The following is a 17,008-nucleotide window of genomic DNA, read 5'->3' on the forward strand; positions in this document are numbered from 1 at the left end:
TATATTTAACTTATTCCCACTCTTTTACTTCTATTGATTTTTATTTCATTTGTTATTTTTCTAGCTCCTTGAAGGCATGTGATTACATTGTGTATTGGAGATTTTTATTCTTTTGTGATGTAGGCCTAATTTGCTATAAACTTCCTTCTTAGTAAAGCTTTTGTTGCTTTCCAATGGTTCCAATACCTCATGTCTTTGCTTTTGTTCATCTCTGGTTTTAAAGAAAAATCCTTTGATTTTATATTTGACTCAATAATTATTCAATAGCATGTTGTCCAGTCTCCACATGCTTGGGAGGCTTTTGTCTTTCTTTTGGTGGGTGTTTTCTATTTTTATATCTCTTGTTTTCTCTTTTCAAATTTAAGCTGTAGATATTGTTTCGGGGGCCACACCCTATGGAGCAACTCCTACAGGTAACAAGTGGCTTATTTCCGGTGGTACTCTGGGAAGCCATGCAGTGTTGCAGGCGAAACCCAGAGCCTCGCACATATGACGTGCTCTATACTTGAGCCAAGTCTTCCACCCAACAATGATCTTTTGAAGGCCTTCAGAAATTTGGGAAGAGGAATCTTACAAACAGCATTCAGGAGGCGGGGGTGGGAGGGGGCTCACTATTATTCTCAACCATTTGGGCCAGCAGTTCACTATGAACGCCCAAGGATGCAGAACTGCTTAGGCCCTATCACAACAGAGACTACTTGGACCATCGCAGTGGTGTTCAGGAACCTTCAGGTTCTCATCCAGTGGTGTGCAGGGACTTCCGGGGCTACATGTGACAACGCTTGGGAGACCATGTGGGGCCACAGATATGAACTAGTGTACCTTAACCCATATACTATTCCTTGAAGGCTTCAAATTTTAAAACAGATCATCTCAGTTGTCTTACGCATCTTTTTCCAGAGCCAAAAGTGCTGGCTTTGCAAGCCTGAGGCTTGATCACTTTTGTCACCCAAAGACACGGATTCAGGTTCTGAACAAGGACCCAGTAGTGTCACAACAGATGTGTGATCCTTGCACACAGCCAGGTGTGTGTGTGTGTGTGTGTGTGTGTGTGTGAAAAAGAGAGAGTGAGAGAGAAAGAAGGAGAGAGAGAGAGAGAAAGAGAGAGAGAGGTGGGGGAGAGAGGGAGAGCACTACAATCAAAAAGATTCTTCCTTCCAAAAAAATTTCTTAAGCCCTTCCAAAAACCATTATTGGGTGGAAGACTTGGCTCAAGTGGTAGAGCACATCATACGTAGAGCACATCATACCTGCAACAAACACTGTACCTGAAAAGACATGTGAGCACTGTGGCTCAGAGTGGCGTTCCTACAGAGACTTGTATCCAAGCAAACACTACAACCAGAACTCACATAGCATCCATAGATAATACAGGAGCTATGGTGCTTGCCTTGTATGCAGCCAACCCCAGTTCAATTCCTCACACCACAAATAGTCCCACAAGAACTGCCACGTGTGATCCCTGAACTCAGAGACAGGAGTAAGCCCAGAGCCACTGGTTATGCCCCCACAAATTCATCTTCCTCCAAAAAACCAGAACACACATAAGCACCATAACAAAAATAAATTTGAGCTTCACTGAACATGTGTGAAAACATCACAACTGAAGCGTGTGACTTCTGGTAAGCAACAGGGCATGCAAGAACCATACCAAACACGTATGATGCCCAGTCATCACAAATGACAAACGAACAAAGGGAAGCACTTTTTCCCCATATTTGTAATCAAATACCTAAAAAAAAATTCATCAACCAAATGTACAATTTTTGGCACTTTTACAAAATATTCTTAAATTACATGTAATAAACTTTGGTAGCAAATATTGAAATATATAGTGGATTCTAACACTCATTTTCCCTTCTCTCATTTCATTCATTTATTTCCGCCCTTCAACTCTCCTTCTTTCTTCATTCAATTACTGAATGATATTGGTCCAAGTATAGTTACAAGAACATGACAATGAACTTAACTATGCTAATCCACATTGTAATGGAATAATGGTGACAAAAGATGTGCCCAGGTTTGAAAATTCCATAGAACAAAACTATGACCTTGTTTGAAAGGATTCTTTGCAAATACAATTATAACTAAATTAAAAATCTTAAGATGAGATCATACTTGATTATCTAGGTCCTGAATCCAATGAGAAGTGGTCTTCCAAGAGACACAGAGAGGAGATGTACACAAAATGAAAACAGCAGCCAATGTCAGCAAGGAGACTGATGAGAGGAATGCAAGCCAAGAAACACCACAAAATGCTAAAAGCCACTGAGAGCTGGAAAAGGCAAATGATGGAATCCCCTCCAGGGACTCTTGAGATAGTGCACTCATTCTGACCGCCAGAGCTGTGAAAATAACTTTCTGTTATTTCAAGTGATCCAGTTTGTGGCAATTTGTTATGGCAATCACAGAAAACTCATATAAAGTTCTAGCACTAAAAAAATGAAACAAAATAGAACAAAATATTAAAATGAACTCTCCTAAATACTAGAAAATAAATAAATCTATTATTTACCTATAATTTACCTACCTACATGTAGGTAAATCTGTAATTTACCTGAAGCAATAGCTCAGTGGGTAGGGCGTTTGCCTTTCACATGGCCAACCTGGGTTCAATACCTCCCCCCCTCTCAGAGAGCCCAGCAAGCTATCAGGAGTATCCCGCCTGCATGGCAAAGCCTGGCAAGCTCCCCGTGGCATACTTGATATGCCAAAAACAGTAACAAGTCTCACAATGGAGACATTACTGGTGCTCACTCAAGCAAATCGATGAACAACGGCACGACAGTGCGACAGCGCTACAGTGCTTACCTACATATAGTATACAATGCAATGTTGAGTATAGTCTCGGGTCTGGGGTGATAGCTCAAAGGATTGGGTACCTGACATGCATAAGGCCCGGGATCAATCCTTGGCACTGCATGACCTTCCTGGCATCGCCAAGTATACCCGTGGTGACTGCTAACATTTCTGGGGAAGCTCCTTCACTCCTCTCCAAAACAGATTCTGCATTCTATTTTAATCAAATATCTAAGTGTTTTTTCCCCATGTGACTTTGGTAAGCTTTATTACTCTTAGATTTAGATTACTTAGATCATCCTAATAAACTGGTACACAGAAATTATTGTGAACTTTAGAAGTTTAAAATGCCTAGTAAGCATTTTGAAACTTCTGAACAAGCCCTTATTGATGGATTTTCGACATCTGATAAAACAAAGTACCCCAGTTGGCTTAAATAACAGAAATTTATTGCCTCACAGTTTGGGAGCCCAAGAGTATTAAAGAGCTTAATTTGGAACAGTTTGTTCTACCAAAGATTCCAGAAGAAAGTATCTGTTCCAATCTTCTACCCTTGGTTTATAGATAGCCATTTCCTCCTTGCTTCTCTTCACATGGTCTGGCCTCTACATATGACTTAAAATTTCTCCTTTTTGTAAGAGTATCAGTCATATGGGCTGGGACTATAGCACAGCGGGTAGGGCATTTGCCTTGCACACAGCAGACCCAGGTTCAATTCCTCTGCCCCTCTCAGAGAGCCCAACAAGCTACCGAGAGTTAGTATCTTGCCTGCATGGCAGAGCCTGGCAAGCTACCCATAGGGTATTTGATAATGCCAAAAACAGTAATAACATGTCTCATAATGGAGATGTTACTGGGGCCCGTTCAAGCAAATCGACGAACAACGGGACGACAGTGCTACAATGCTTCAAAAATTATAAAATTACAGAAAATAATGCTTGTGAAATACTTTTTATGTATTTCATAATATAATGAGTGAAAGAAACAGCATACACACCTACATATATGGTATGACATAATTCTTTTCAAAAATCTTTACTTACCTACAATGAAGTATATTTATATATTTACAAAATGGAAATCATGTACCACAGATATATGTGAAAAAATAACACTGGTATCTAATACCACAGACTTCAACAGTAGTTATCTCTGGCTGGGATAGAAGTGAATTTGATACTTCAAATATAAGCATTCTGTTTTCTATGTTTTTTCAAATGTATGCTCTGTATGTTTACCCAAGTTTATGTATAACTTTTTATGGATAAAAGTTATGTATAAGTTTTCTCATTTTTTAAAAAATCATAAATCACAGAATGTAGAGCAATTGTTGGTATGTGATTGTACACACTTGGAGAATTTAATTTTTGGAAGAGTCACCTAATTTCTAGAAGACTCTTCTAATTCAAAATTTTCATTTTATAGAGACCAAGACACAGAAAGTTTAGGTAATTCCCATAGGAGTTCAACTAATGTTTAATAGAAGAATCTGAAAGAAAACTCAAGTTTCTAGTTTCTAATTTTCCCTTTACTACAGTGGTTACTGCCGAGAAATTGAAGTCATCCTGCTACCTCAAAAAGAAATTGAGGAAAATCGAGAAAAATTCTCAGAGTGATAGTAATTGCCCTCCAATTCTGAACAGTGATTACTCTAAAGATAAAAGTCATATTCTAGTTATGTCCATAACTAGACCATTTGTAAGCAAGACAATATTTAAGGACTCTAAGCCTTATGTTAGGCTGTAGCGATAGCACATCGGGTAGGGTGTTTGCCTTGCACGCAGCCCACCCAGGTTCGATTCCTCCATCCCTCTTGGAGAGCCTGGCAAGTTACCAAGAGTATCCCGCTTGTGTGGCAGAACCTGTCAAGCTCCCTGTGGTGTATTCAATATATCAAAAACAGTAACAACAAGTCTCACAATGGAGACATTACTGGTGCCCGCTCGAGCAAATCAATGAACAACAGCACAGGACAACAATGCAACAGTGCTACAGCCTTATGTTGATTAGGCTTTTTTTTTTCTTTTTTTAAAAATTTTATTGAATCACTGTGAGATTGATTAGGCTTTATAACAGGTGATCTGAGAGAAGTAGGGTAGACTAGATCCAGTAATCCCTTTGACCTGAATTTATCCATAACTATTCTAGTTATGGAAAAGTGGAAAGAAAATTGATGTTTCATTGCCTGATGAGTGAGAACTTCACCTACTGCTGCTGCCTCAGCCGTTCTCTCCACATCAGAGCAATCTGTACATGGCCCCTGTCTCTACCTCTTTATTACGCTGCTACCCTGTATGCTATACTTGTAGCCAGCTGGACATTTACGAATCCTTAGGAAGAATCTAAAGAGAGAATGAAAGAGCTTCTCATAGAAAGCAAAGAATCAATAGTGTTTTCTTCTTCTTCATGAAGAGATCTAACTGGCTAGCAATTTGGCATTTATATTTGTGTTTGGGCAACATAGGCTGTTTGAGAAGACTCTTCATAAAATCATACACATTATCTTAAAATCCAAATGCTTAGAGAATTTCAAGTCTGCATATGCTCTGTGGCTTCTAGTTCTAGTAAAATAATCCAGAAACAAGCAAAACAAAAACAAAAGTCACAAAATCTGACCTGTTAGCATCTTTCACATGGCAAAGTTATAGTCTAAAATGGGGATGGGGTTTAGGCCACATCGATCTGTGCTGAGAACTTGTTCCTCATTCTGTACCCAGGCATCACTCTGGAAGTGCTGGAGCGTAGCGTATGTGGTGCCCGATCAATTCCGTATTGGCCACATGTAGGGCAAGCCGCCTACCCACTAGTCTCTCTGGCCTCAATAGCAATACTTTTTTTTTTTCTTTTTTTTTTATTTTATTTATTTATTTATTTTTATTTTTTTTATAGTTTATTTTTAATTAGTGAGTCAACGTGAGGGTACAGTTACAGATTTATACATTTTTGTGCTCATGTTTCTCCCTTACAAAGTTTGATAACCCATCCCTTCACCAGTGCCCATTCTCCACCACCAGTAAACCCAACATCCCACCCCCCCTTCCCAGTCCCGTCTCCCCCCACCCCACCCTGCCACTGTGGCAGGGAATTCCCTTTTGTTCTCTCTCTCTGGTTAGGTGTTGTGGTTTGCAATAAAGGTGTTGAGTGGCCAAGCAATACTTTTTTAAATAGTGCAATAGTAAGTGAAAAATCTTTGAAAATTTGCTTGAGCACAGACAGAGCAAAATGAAAAATTAACATTAAGAATCTTACCTGCTGCTACAGAATTTCCTAGTAAATTATCAGTTTGGGGACTATGATCAACTGTGGGATATATACTTTGGATAAAACATGAAAACATGTAGTTACTTGAGAAACCTCAAAATAATCCTTAAATAATAATCCAGCAGATCACCAGTAAGGAGTAACTATTCTTTAACTGCTTAATTCTGAACATCAAACAAGATTATGGCTTTTGTTTGGCATTAAACCAAAATGTATCTAGGGCTAGAGAGATAGTACAGTAGAGTAGGCACCTGAAATACACACACACAGAGACACACACAAATATATATATATGTAATATATATATATATATATTACAACTCAATTAAGTAAAGATGTCATGATGCTTGGCACAACCTCACTGGATCTCATCCTCTCTGCCCCCACATTTTTTTTAAATGGTGAGGGGACAAAGGATAACTTCAAAATCATGGAGCATGTAACTAATTAACAAGCAGGTGGACTGACCCTTTTTCCAGAACAGTGTGCACACTTTGTTTATATAAATAAAAAAAATTGAACTACTAAAACTTATATGTTAAATTTATTTTTACTCTATGGCTAGTTTTATACATGTACAAATATATTTATATGTGTATGCACGTATATTTTAAGTAAGTAAAATACATATTTTCAAAAGATATTTATACTAGCTGGAATTTTCTGGTCAGTCTGAAATTAAGCAACAGCATATTTGCCTCAGTTGTCTGAGATAATTTCCAAGGGGAAGGTGAGCTTTAGACTTGGAAAACGGAAGCTTTCGGATAGTTGAAGCTGCCTTAACTAACACACATACAAAAGTACCAGCTGGATGTCTGGGAACCAAAGATAAACCCAGCCTGCCCTGTTCTGGAGCTTCTACAAGGCTCCTCCTGCTTGAAAGGTATCTGATACAAAGCCAAAGCCTGAGCTAGTTTTTGAGATTCTACTTGGCTGAAACTCAAACAAAACAGACAGGCAAAGTCCAGATTATTCTGACCCACCTTGGTCCCACAGACTCACCTGAAGCATATGTGATTGAGAAATCTCTTCTTGGCGAAGACTTTTATCTGTGTGAGATGCTTAAGGTGTGGTCTCGCCTTGAGGTATAAAGGAGATCTCCCCAAATCATCTGTCTTTGAGGCTTGGAACACTGTCAAGTCAAGCTCCCCTTTGAATAGTTCTGCATGTTTTATCCATGCTTTCTGATCCTTGGAAGATAGATTTACCACCCAGTTTCTAGGATGCTTCTTAGGTATTTTCTTTTTTTTTCTTTTTAGTATGGGGGCAACACCAGTGCTACTTGGGGTATCCTGACTTTGGGCTCAGGGATCTCTCCTAACAGTGCTCAGGGATGCCAGGGATCGAACCGGTTCTGCTGAGTGCAAGGCCAGTTGCCCTCCTTGCTGTACCATCTCTCTGGACCAGAATTCTTTTTCTTTTATTACTCTCCATAGTAATGGATTCTGACCTTGAACTTCAGTGTTTAAATGACTCTCACACAAACCTGCACTGCATCCCTATCTACCAGTCACTTGTCTGGGATATGGCATTGAGTTCCTAGCTGGTTTTCATATTGTCTATCAAATTGTTATGTCACTAATTAAATGTCCTGACTACTATTTATTTGAGAGCTAAATTCCTTGTTTTGTTTATATATAAGGGCCAATCTCAGTGAAAATTTGATGGACCAGAGGTCATTCCTGTTCATGCTTGGCCTCAGGGTGAGGTTCTGACTGTTTGGTGCTTAGCCTGGTGCTCAGTCAACAGTGCTTGGGGGTCATCAGAGTTATACGCACAGTGTTCAGGTCTAGAGAGGGCCAAGACTCAATTTCATATCCTTGAAATGTAAGGCACTTACTCTACCATTAGAGCTCTCTCCCCAGTTACATAGTTTCTTTGTTTGCAATACAAGGATAGAATGAAGAAGGACAATAATGATAATATTTTGCAAGCCTTATAATTACCGACTATAGCACTGTCATCTGTTCATCGATTTGCTCAAGTGGGCACCAGTAACGTCTCCATTGTGAGACTTGTTGTTATATGTCTGGCATATCGAATACATCATGGGTAGCTTGCCAGGCTCTGCCGTGCAGGCAGGATACTCTCCGAGACGGACAGAAAAATCAAACCTGGGTCAGCCATGTGCAAGGCAAACGCCCTACCCACTGTGCTATTGCTCCAACACTGCAGAAGAAAAATAGAAAAATTGTTTTACCTCAGTAAAAATAACTGGAGAAAAGAAACAACTTTGTATAATTTAAATTTGGGCCAGAGAAAATATAGTGGGTAAGGAATTTACCTTGCACGCAGACACCTGGGTTTGATCCCTGGCACCCCACATAATCTCCGTGCCTGCTGGGAGTGACCCCTGAGTGCAGAGTCATAGTCAGCCCTGGGCACTGACAAGTGTGGTACCAAAAAATCCTCTCACCAATTTTTCAAAAATAATTAATTTGGAGACTGTAGCTTTGTATTTCAATACCTGCACATGATTCAAAAAAAGTTGCCATCAAAGTTCACGTGTCATCACCTCAACAAATTAACAAACAGATGCTCTTTTCTTATATTCACTCTAAGATTATTCAATTAATTCCCTCACTCATTCTTTCCTTCTCTCTTCCAACCTGCATCCCAACTGACTGCTTTTTCAATTTGACTTTCAAAGAGATCTTGCTTCGAGGTGGGGGATTTCATTGTACACACACAGCAGGAATTTCAATACGTTTCCTCTTTTCCTGTGTAGATGTTATTCAAAACTCTGACTTCCATCAACTTTGAAATGACATTGTGTCTCTCTTATTTGTATGGAGGAATATTTCCTTGCATACTTTGTGGCTTTATTTTCAGTCCACTGATGAACATTTCAGGTAGGTTACCATTACTTTTCTGCTTAATTTTTCATAACAGAAAGTGCTACATTTTCTATTTTTCATTGGTTTATTTATTTTTGTATTGAATCACTGTGAGATACAGTTACAAAGCTTTCATATGAATTGGCTGGGAGGGGAAGTCACACTTTCTTTCAGTTTAAAATGTAACCTGAGGGCTGGAGCAATAGCACAGCGGGTAGGGCATTTGCCTTGCACAGGGCCGACCAGGGTTCAATTCCTGAAATCCCATATGGTCCCCTGAGCACCGCCAGGAGTGATTCCTGAGTGCAGAGCCAGGAGTAACCTCTGCGCATTGCCGGGTGTGACTCAAAAAGCAAAAACTAAAATGTAGCCTCATTTAGGTGTTCTGTGAAAAAAATCACACAGAATTTGTTTTATTATATCTTTTAGGCTAGAAATTCATAATAGAAACAGGATCAAATGAACGATATGTTCTTTACTTTGTACTCAATCTCCACCTTGACTTAACTAATACTTAATGTATTGGGACATTCTGATAGAGGGAAAGAAAGAATTGTTAAGGGAGAAAGGTCATATTTGAAGAGATTGTCCCATAGTAAACTCCCTTCATTGCACTGTAGCACTGTAGTCCCATTGTTCATCGATTTACTCGAGAGGGCACCAGTAAAGTTTCCATTATGAGACTTGTTGTTACTGTTTTTGGCATATCAAATATGCCACGGGTAGCTTGCCAGGATTTGCCGTGCAGGCGAGATAGTCTGGGTAGCTTGCCAGGCTCTCTGGGAGGGGCGGAGGAATCTAAACTAGGTCGGCTGCGTGCAAGGCAAACGCCCTACCCGCTGTGCTTTCGCTCTAGTCCTTCATACTTCTTGAAACTGCCTTCATACTTCCTGAAAACAGCAGATATTTAAAGCTCATTTTGTTGTTGTTGGGTGTGGTTGAAAGGTCATTGGCAATTTCCACTACTCAGGGTATGCATGTTGACAATTCTCTTGGCCTAGACAGAGATGTCTCATTAACATGATCCTTTGCAGTTCATTCTGCAGCTCTTAAGAATCTTAAGAATGAAGAGTTCATCTGCAACTTCTTCCTCTGCTGGAGTCCTCTCCCACAAGAGGCTCGCTTTACAGAACCTAAATAATACCACCTTGCCTCTTTCTCTTATCTGTTCCCTATCTACTCTACCATAGGGCCTATATAGTTCTCTGAATTGATTTAAGAGAAGATGGGATCTGTTCCTTTGCACAGGCTTGTCAAGCACCAATTTTCCGTGAGTACTAAACTCCAAGCTCTTAGCTGACCCCATAGCACCTCTCCACACTGCATCTGAAGGCTGAAAGGAGACCCCATTGCTCCTTCCACCTTGTAGAATGATTGGCTCAAGTCATCTGTCATCTATAGTAATTGTTTCTTCTTGAGCACACATCTTCAAAATTTATTTTCTGATCTCATTTTAGATCTGTGGTTTGACTAAAGTTTCCAATGGACATAGCATTGGTATTTCCATTTGTATATTAGTCATGATCTAAAAAAATGTTCTGTATGACACAGTTTTGTTATCGCATGGGGGTCTGACAGATATGAAGAGTGACATGAGTCCTTCCCTGGTTAGCTAATCCCTAACAGTAGTTAAAAAGTTACTTGAAAAACGTTTCATAAACAACCCTGGAGCCTATTTTACCAAGTTTATTTAACTTTCTAGTCACCCATATCCCAGCATTCAAGGACTGAGAATATGTCTTACTGCTCAAAATCTCTGATGCTGTACAAAGTACTCATGCTAGCACTCTTCCAGGCCTTGTTTCGCCTCTCCTAAAGGAACTCCAACAAAGTAGTTCCTCGCCCCTAATCTAAACTTCACGTTTCTCCCGTGCCCCTGTGTGGCATGATGTGTCCCTTCTCTTGAGGAAGGTAATAAATGTTTTTCAATAACATTGTCTGTTTTTTGTCATCCCTCAGCAATACTTCTATAAATAAAACCCCAGGTTACAATTTTAATAGAATTTCAAAGTCACAAGTGGAAGTCTGTTTCATAGTTACTTTGATGTCTGATGTGTATCAGTGACACCTAAGTAGATACTTTCATTTCATAATCTTTTCTAAAATTCATAATTAAGTCGTTGGTAGAATGCTGAGCTTAGTCTAAAGTTCCACGTGTACACTCAAACTGTCCCTGGAGTGTGTTTATTTATTCAAAAATAGTTCAGTTGACATTATGTCTGCCAGCCAGTATGTCGGATGACAGGCATAAGAAAATCCCTGCCACACCTAAGCATAATGTCTGCTCACAGACGCAAGAGATCACACAGTTTCAGCAGTACCCTGGAGTAGACTAGCACTTACATCTAGGCAGGAACCCCCATTTGACTTTGAGCACTATATTGGTTAGTGAACGAATGAAAAAGGAAAGCATTCCTTCCACTGGTCTCTAAAGTTGTTTGAAAGTCCAAGGAATAGTTATCACGTTCTGGATCTGAAATCTCTGGGGGTGACATTTACCCAAATTCCACCTTTCAGAGATATTAGATGAGATTGTGCACAACAATTAACTCCCATTTCAGAGGGGATCTATAAAAAGAGAACAGTGACATTTAAAGAGGGTAAAGACTGTGATGGCTAATGAGAGAGAGATTTGGAGGAAGTGATGAGGGATAAAGCCAGGACACAGTCCTGAATGAAAATGCAGGTGGATGTGGAGCTTTTTTATCTGGCTCTTGGGATGATGGGCATGTTCAAAAGGCAGCTGGTGGTATAAACATTATCCCAAGATACCAGGCAGCCACAAAAGCAAGAAGCAGTTCCAGATGCTAACTCTGTCATGGTTCCAGTAGTCTTTACAGAGTTAAGGACACTCTGTTTTCTTTCTTTTTTTATTTAAAGTCCAAACATATTAATAGGGAAGCTTGAATTGGAAGGGATAAAAACATATTGAGAGGAGTAGCCATAGGTAAAAAAATAAAAAACTAGAAGAGGATATGAGGGTAGAGTTAATAAAATATTTTCCCCAGAAACTGATGTTTCAGATTCACTTATTTATGGTCCATTAAATTAGCTGAGGCTCCTGAGATCATCATCACCTTGTTCTAGAGACAGAGTCCGCTGCTCTTCATGTTCATTATGGAATATGACTGTGTTTTGGTGCACAGGTCAAACAAAGGCTTCATGCCTCCTGCTCATCACCTCCTGCTCACCGATTAGGCAGATAAAGAAGCTGGCTCAGGTTCATGAACTTTGTACACCGAAACCATAAACACTAGGGGCTTCCCTTAAATGTGGCCATCCTGGGTTTGATCCCCTCTGCCTTATATGTTTCTCTAAGTCTTCCAGGAATTATCCTTGAGCACAGAACTTAGAATAAGCCCTGAGTACCATTGAGTGTGGCCCCCAAACAAACAAACAAATAAAAAAAATAAACATTAACATTGTTACCTCAATGATAAAAATGTTTTTAAAAAAATGTTGGCCTAATGTCCTCATAGACAAGTCACTTCATTTTTTTCCTGAGAGCTGGAAAGAGATGTTGTCCAATTTCTTTCTTTATCCAAAGGGTTAGTATCAGTTCAAATAGCAAGTTTCTTGAGCGGTTGGTGCAGATGAAGGAACAGAGTCCCTTGCCAGTAGGGTGTGTGAGAACTAAATAATATTGCTAGGCTAGAAACAGAATTCAAGGGGAAGCCATGCCACAACAAAGGCTTAGAATCTTTTTTTTTTCCTTTTTCGGTCATACCCAGTGATGCACAGAGGTTTTCCCTGGCTCTGCACTCAGGAGTTACCCCTGGCGGTGCTCAGAGGACCATATGGGATGCTGGGAATCGAATCCACTGGCCGTGTGCAAGGCAAACACCCTACCCACTGTGCTATTGCTTCAGACAAAGGCTTAGAATCTTAAAGCACATAACCAAATACATCTCTATACAAGTAGGCATAATAAAAATCCAAACATCTTATAGAATATAATAAGATAAAGAGACCAGAAGAAGTACCCTGTATAAGAAAAGCTTTGGTAAACTGTAAAGTCAGTGTTGGGGGCAGTGAAGGGAAGAGGAGAAGCAGACCCTTCTTTTTCATGGCTACAATAAAGATATGAAACTCTGGATTTCCCCTCTTTCAGCTCTTAAACTTTTTCAAAAAATTAGTATTTGCTTATTTAAATAAAAAATCTAGCTTTCTGTGTGTGAAGGTTACTTATGGAAAGTTAACACACATCTACATAATCCTAGAGCTCCTGAAGACAGTGTGTAGACAGTTCTTTGAAATGAGGAAAGCATAGTGAAGAAATATTTCAGGGGCTGGAGCAATAAAAGGGTATTTGTCTTGCATATGGCTGACCCGGCATCCCATATGGTCCCCCATGCACGGCCTGGAATAAGTGTGCAGAGCCAGGAGTAACCCCTGAGCATCTCTGGGTGTGATCCAAAAAGAAAGAAAGGAAGAAAGAAAGAGAGGAAGAAAGAAAGAGAGGAAGAAAGAAAGAAAGAAAGAAAGAAAGAAAGAAAGAAAGAAAGAAAGAAAGAAAGAAAGAAAGAAAGAAAGAAAGAAAGAAAGAAAGAAGAGAAAGAGGAAGAAAGGAGAGAAAGAGAGAGAGAAAGAGAGGAAGAAAGAAAAAGAGAGAGAAGAGAAAGAGAGAAAGAGAGGGAAAAAAGAAAGAGAGAGAAAGAAAGAAAGAGGAAGAAAGGAAGAAAAAGAAAGAAAGAAAGATTTCATAACTTTCACTCTATAAAATTCCAATTCTCACAACATTAAGAGTGAAGAAAGAATGTTCTACTCCTTCACTACAGTACGAGAGTTCCACATCTTTGGTTAAGACATAGCTCTGTAGGATTCATATTCAGAACAAATGTGGCATCCCAGACACAGAGCTGGAGTGGTTTCTAATTTAAAATTAGATGCTGAAAAAAATAAATCTGGATACTATAAAAAATTATACCTGTATCAGTCTAAAAAGGATTTTTTAAACAATTGTCAGGCCAACACATCGTATTGCCAAACCCATAAACCGCTTGAAAAAACAGATGGAATTTATATCACAGACTTTCAAGCCTCCTGAGGAGGGATCTTAGAGTCCAATTAACCCCTTGGCAACGATATTTTATCTAGAGGGATATGCTCAAAGCATCCAAAAATATTTTGTCTAGACTTATTTACTACAGAATTTTCTATGGCATATTCTCTGAGCAGGGCAGAACAGATCGAAAGCACTGATGCTGACTTCTTTGAATGATGTCCTCTTTTCACATATTCTCAAGATTATTTCTGTAAAAAGTTTACAAGGCAGGTATTTCACCTCAGATGGAATGGTGATCCAATTTTGTTAGAATTTCTAATCCAAATGCCAAGCCTCAAATTAAAAGAAAATACTAAAATATGTCAGTATGTGCAAAGCTACTACTGACAATATCCAAAGATGACAGAAGTTGGGAGAATGAGTTTCATTTCATGTAAAATGTCAGTTCAATTTTGATAGATGTTTCCAACCAATTTTAGAAGGATTGGGGCATTTAGAAAACAATCCATCCTATTTACCATTTTATTAGCAGTTTGAGTATTAATCTCAGTCTCATAGTTATTGGTTGCTTGCTGCTACACTACAGGAGAAGAAAATTAGACTCCTTTCCTGTATTTTGATAAAAAGTGGTGTCCTTTGTACCCGAATTGCTTGGGTGGTTATGTACAAACACCCTCTCTGAGGTTCATGGGAAGACACGGTTTTTATTGCAAGAACTGATTTGTCTACAAACAAAAGACTTTCCTTCATCAATGACATTGGGAAATTGAAGAGAAGATGAGAAAAAAAGAAATTAGGTAAACTGATGCAACAAAAACAAGGGAGAAGGGAAAGGACAACTTCAAAATCAAAAACACATTTGTGCTCCCATATTCATTGCAGTGTTATTCACAAGAGCTAAGATCTGAAAACAGCCCAATTGTCTGAGAACAAATGAGTGGATGAAGAAATTGTGCTATACACACAATGGAATACTTACTATGAACACGAATACGACTGTATAAGAAAATGTGAGATCATGCAATTCACTGCTACATACATGGAACTAGAAGTTTTCATACTTAGTGGAGTTTAGTAGAGGGAGAGGGACCTATACAGAATAAGCTTTCTCATATTTGGGGTATAAAGAAACATAATAAGGAAAGAACAAAGGGTCAAAGGCAACAGAAAAGGAGAGTTAAATTTATGTAAAGGGGTATGATTAGGAAGGAACCTTGGAAGATTAGTGTCATGAATGTGATTCTAGAATGCCATATGCATAAAACTCTATTAATAGTGATATTATAAACTCTGGTGTTTCAATAAAAGCTGCAAAAGAGGCGTTAAAATCATAATAAAATAAGACAGGGAAATGGAAGCAGTTCACTTAGCTATTTGTTGGGCTTAGACTAGAAAGAAGCCAAATGACACACTTAATAGAAAAACTTAATAGAAATATCTTAATGAAAATCCTTTTTATGGTGAAAACTTTTTTTATTGTTTACCACTATTACTGAAGTGTTCCTCAATAGTTTCTGGCAAAATTTTGTGTTCATTTATTTTGATAACTTTCTTATGAAGGAATAATATCTTGGGTTGTCAATTATGGTTACACATGCTCATTATTGTTGCTGTTATTAAATATAATTAAGACACTTATAAATGGACTTTTACTTTTGTAAGCACACTTTGCAGATATATATTTTAGTCATCATGACAGCCCTGTATTCCAGGTTGTTAATATCATTACCCTCAGTTTACAGATCAGAAACTGAAACTTTAAGAGGTTCACCAAGGGTCATTAACTCAAATCACCTGCGCTGACTTGGTAAAGGTTTATTTCTGTACACTGTTAAGTGAAAAAAACAAATATTTGTAAATATATGACATAAGAAGTCACTGAGCTTGGCCACTTTATTGAATTAAAATTATATGAAAACTTGTTACAAATGAAGTAAACAAAATTTGGGTAAATAATTAAGCGTGGTCTCTGATTTCAACCTCACTTAAAATAATCAATTTAGGGTCATAGAGACAGTACAGCGAGTAATGCACTTGCTTTGCACGTGGCAGACCACCATTTGATCCTGCACCCCATATAGTCACCAGAGTTCACCAGGATCCCCGAGCACAGACCCAAGAGTAAGTTTTGAGTACCACCAAATATCTCCCCCAAAATCCCTCGCCCCCAAAAAATAGTTAATTCAATGTAGCCTAAGAAAAATTCCAAGTAACTGGATAGGAGTAAATATCAGTTGCACAGCACAGCAGTTAAGGATCAGACCGTAAACTGCTCATACCTAAATCCTTACTCTGACATTTATCAACCAAAGGATATTGAGCAAGAAACTAAACCTATACCCCAGTTTCCTCACCTTTACAATGAGGAAGAAAAGTATTTATCCTACTAAGATAATCATGAGCTTAAAAAATAATAGAAGTACTATTTACTTATTATGAAAGAAGTAACTGCTTCTTTCATATATCACATAAATGTTAGCATTAATATAGCTATTTATTTCTAAGTATAATGTAACATTTACACTTTTTATTGATATGCTTTCAAATTTTCAATTTTAATATGCCTAATGATTAATACCAAAAAATCTAAAAATTATCCAATAATCTTTTACGCATAATGTAACTGAAGACGATTCTTATTAAGATACCAAGTTCCTTTGCTCATTATATTTTAGCTCCTTAAAGAAAAAAAGTCCTACTGACAGGCAGGTGCTTTATTGCTAAAGCAAAAGTGACCTAAATTATAACTATTCTGCCCCTGCACCAGGCTGTCTTCACCGGGATCCCCCTCAGAGGGGAGTGGGTTGAGTTTTCCTCCCTGCCCTAAGGAGAGCCCTGGCAGTCAAAAACCTCCAGAACCCAGCCACAGCCATGCTCAAAGCCACTCTCCACATGCTCAGATAAGCCTCACGCATGAAGTAACTGACAGAGGAACCCAAGTATGTAGGACCTCTGGCTGAGATCTCCAAGCCTGCTCAGATCCAGACTGGGCCTCCTCCACCCAGATCCCCAGTAGCTTGGCAGTCACACCCACAAACTGCCCCCAGTGCCATGTAATCTCAACAACGGCCACGATCCAGAGACTATAAAACAAAGCTCCCAGAAG

The sequence above is a fragment of the Sorex araneus genome, chromosome 5, assembly GCF_027595985.1.
Source record: "Sorex araneus isolate mSorAra2 chromosome 5, mSorAra2.pri, whole genome shotgun sequence".
NCBI lineage: Eukaryota > Metazoa > Chordata > Mammalia > Eulipotyphla > Soricidae > Sorex > Sorex araneus.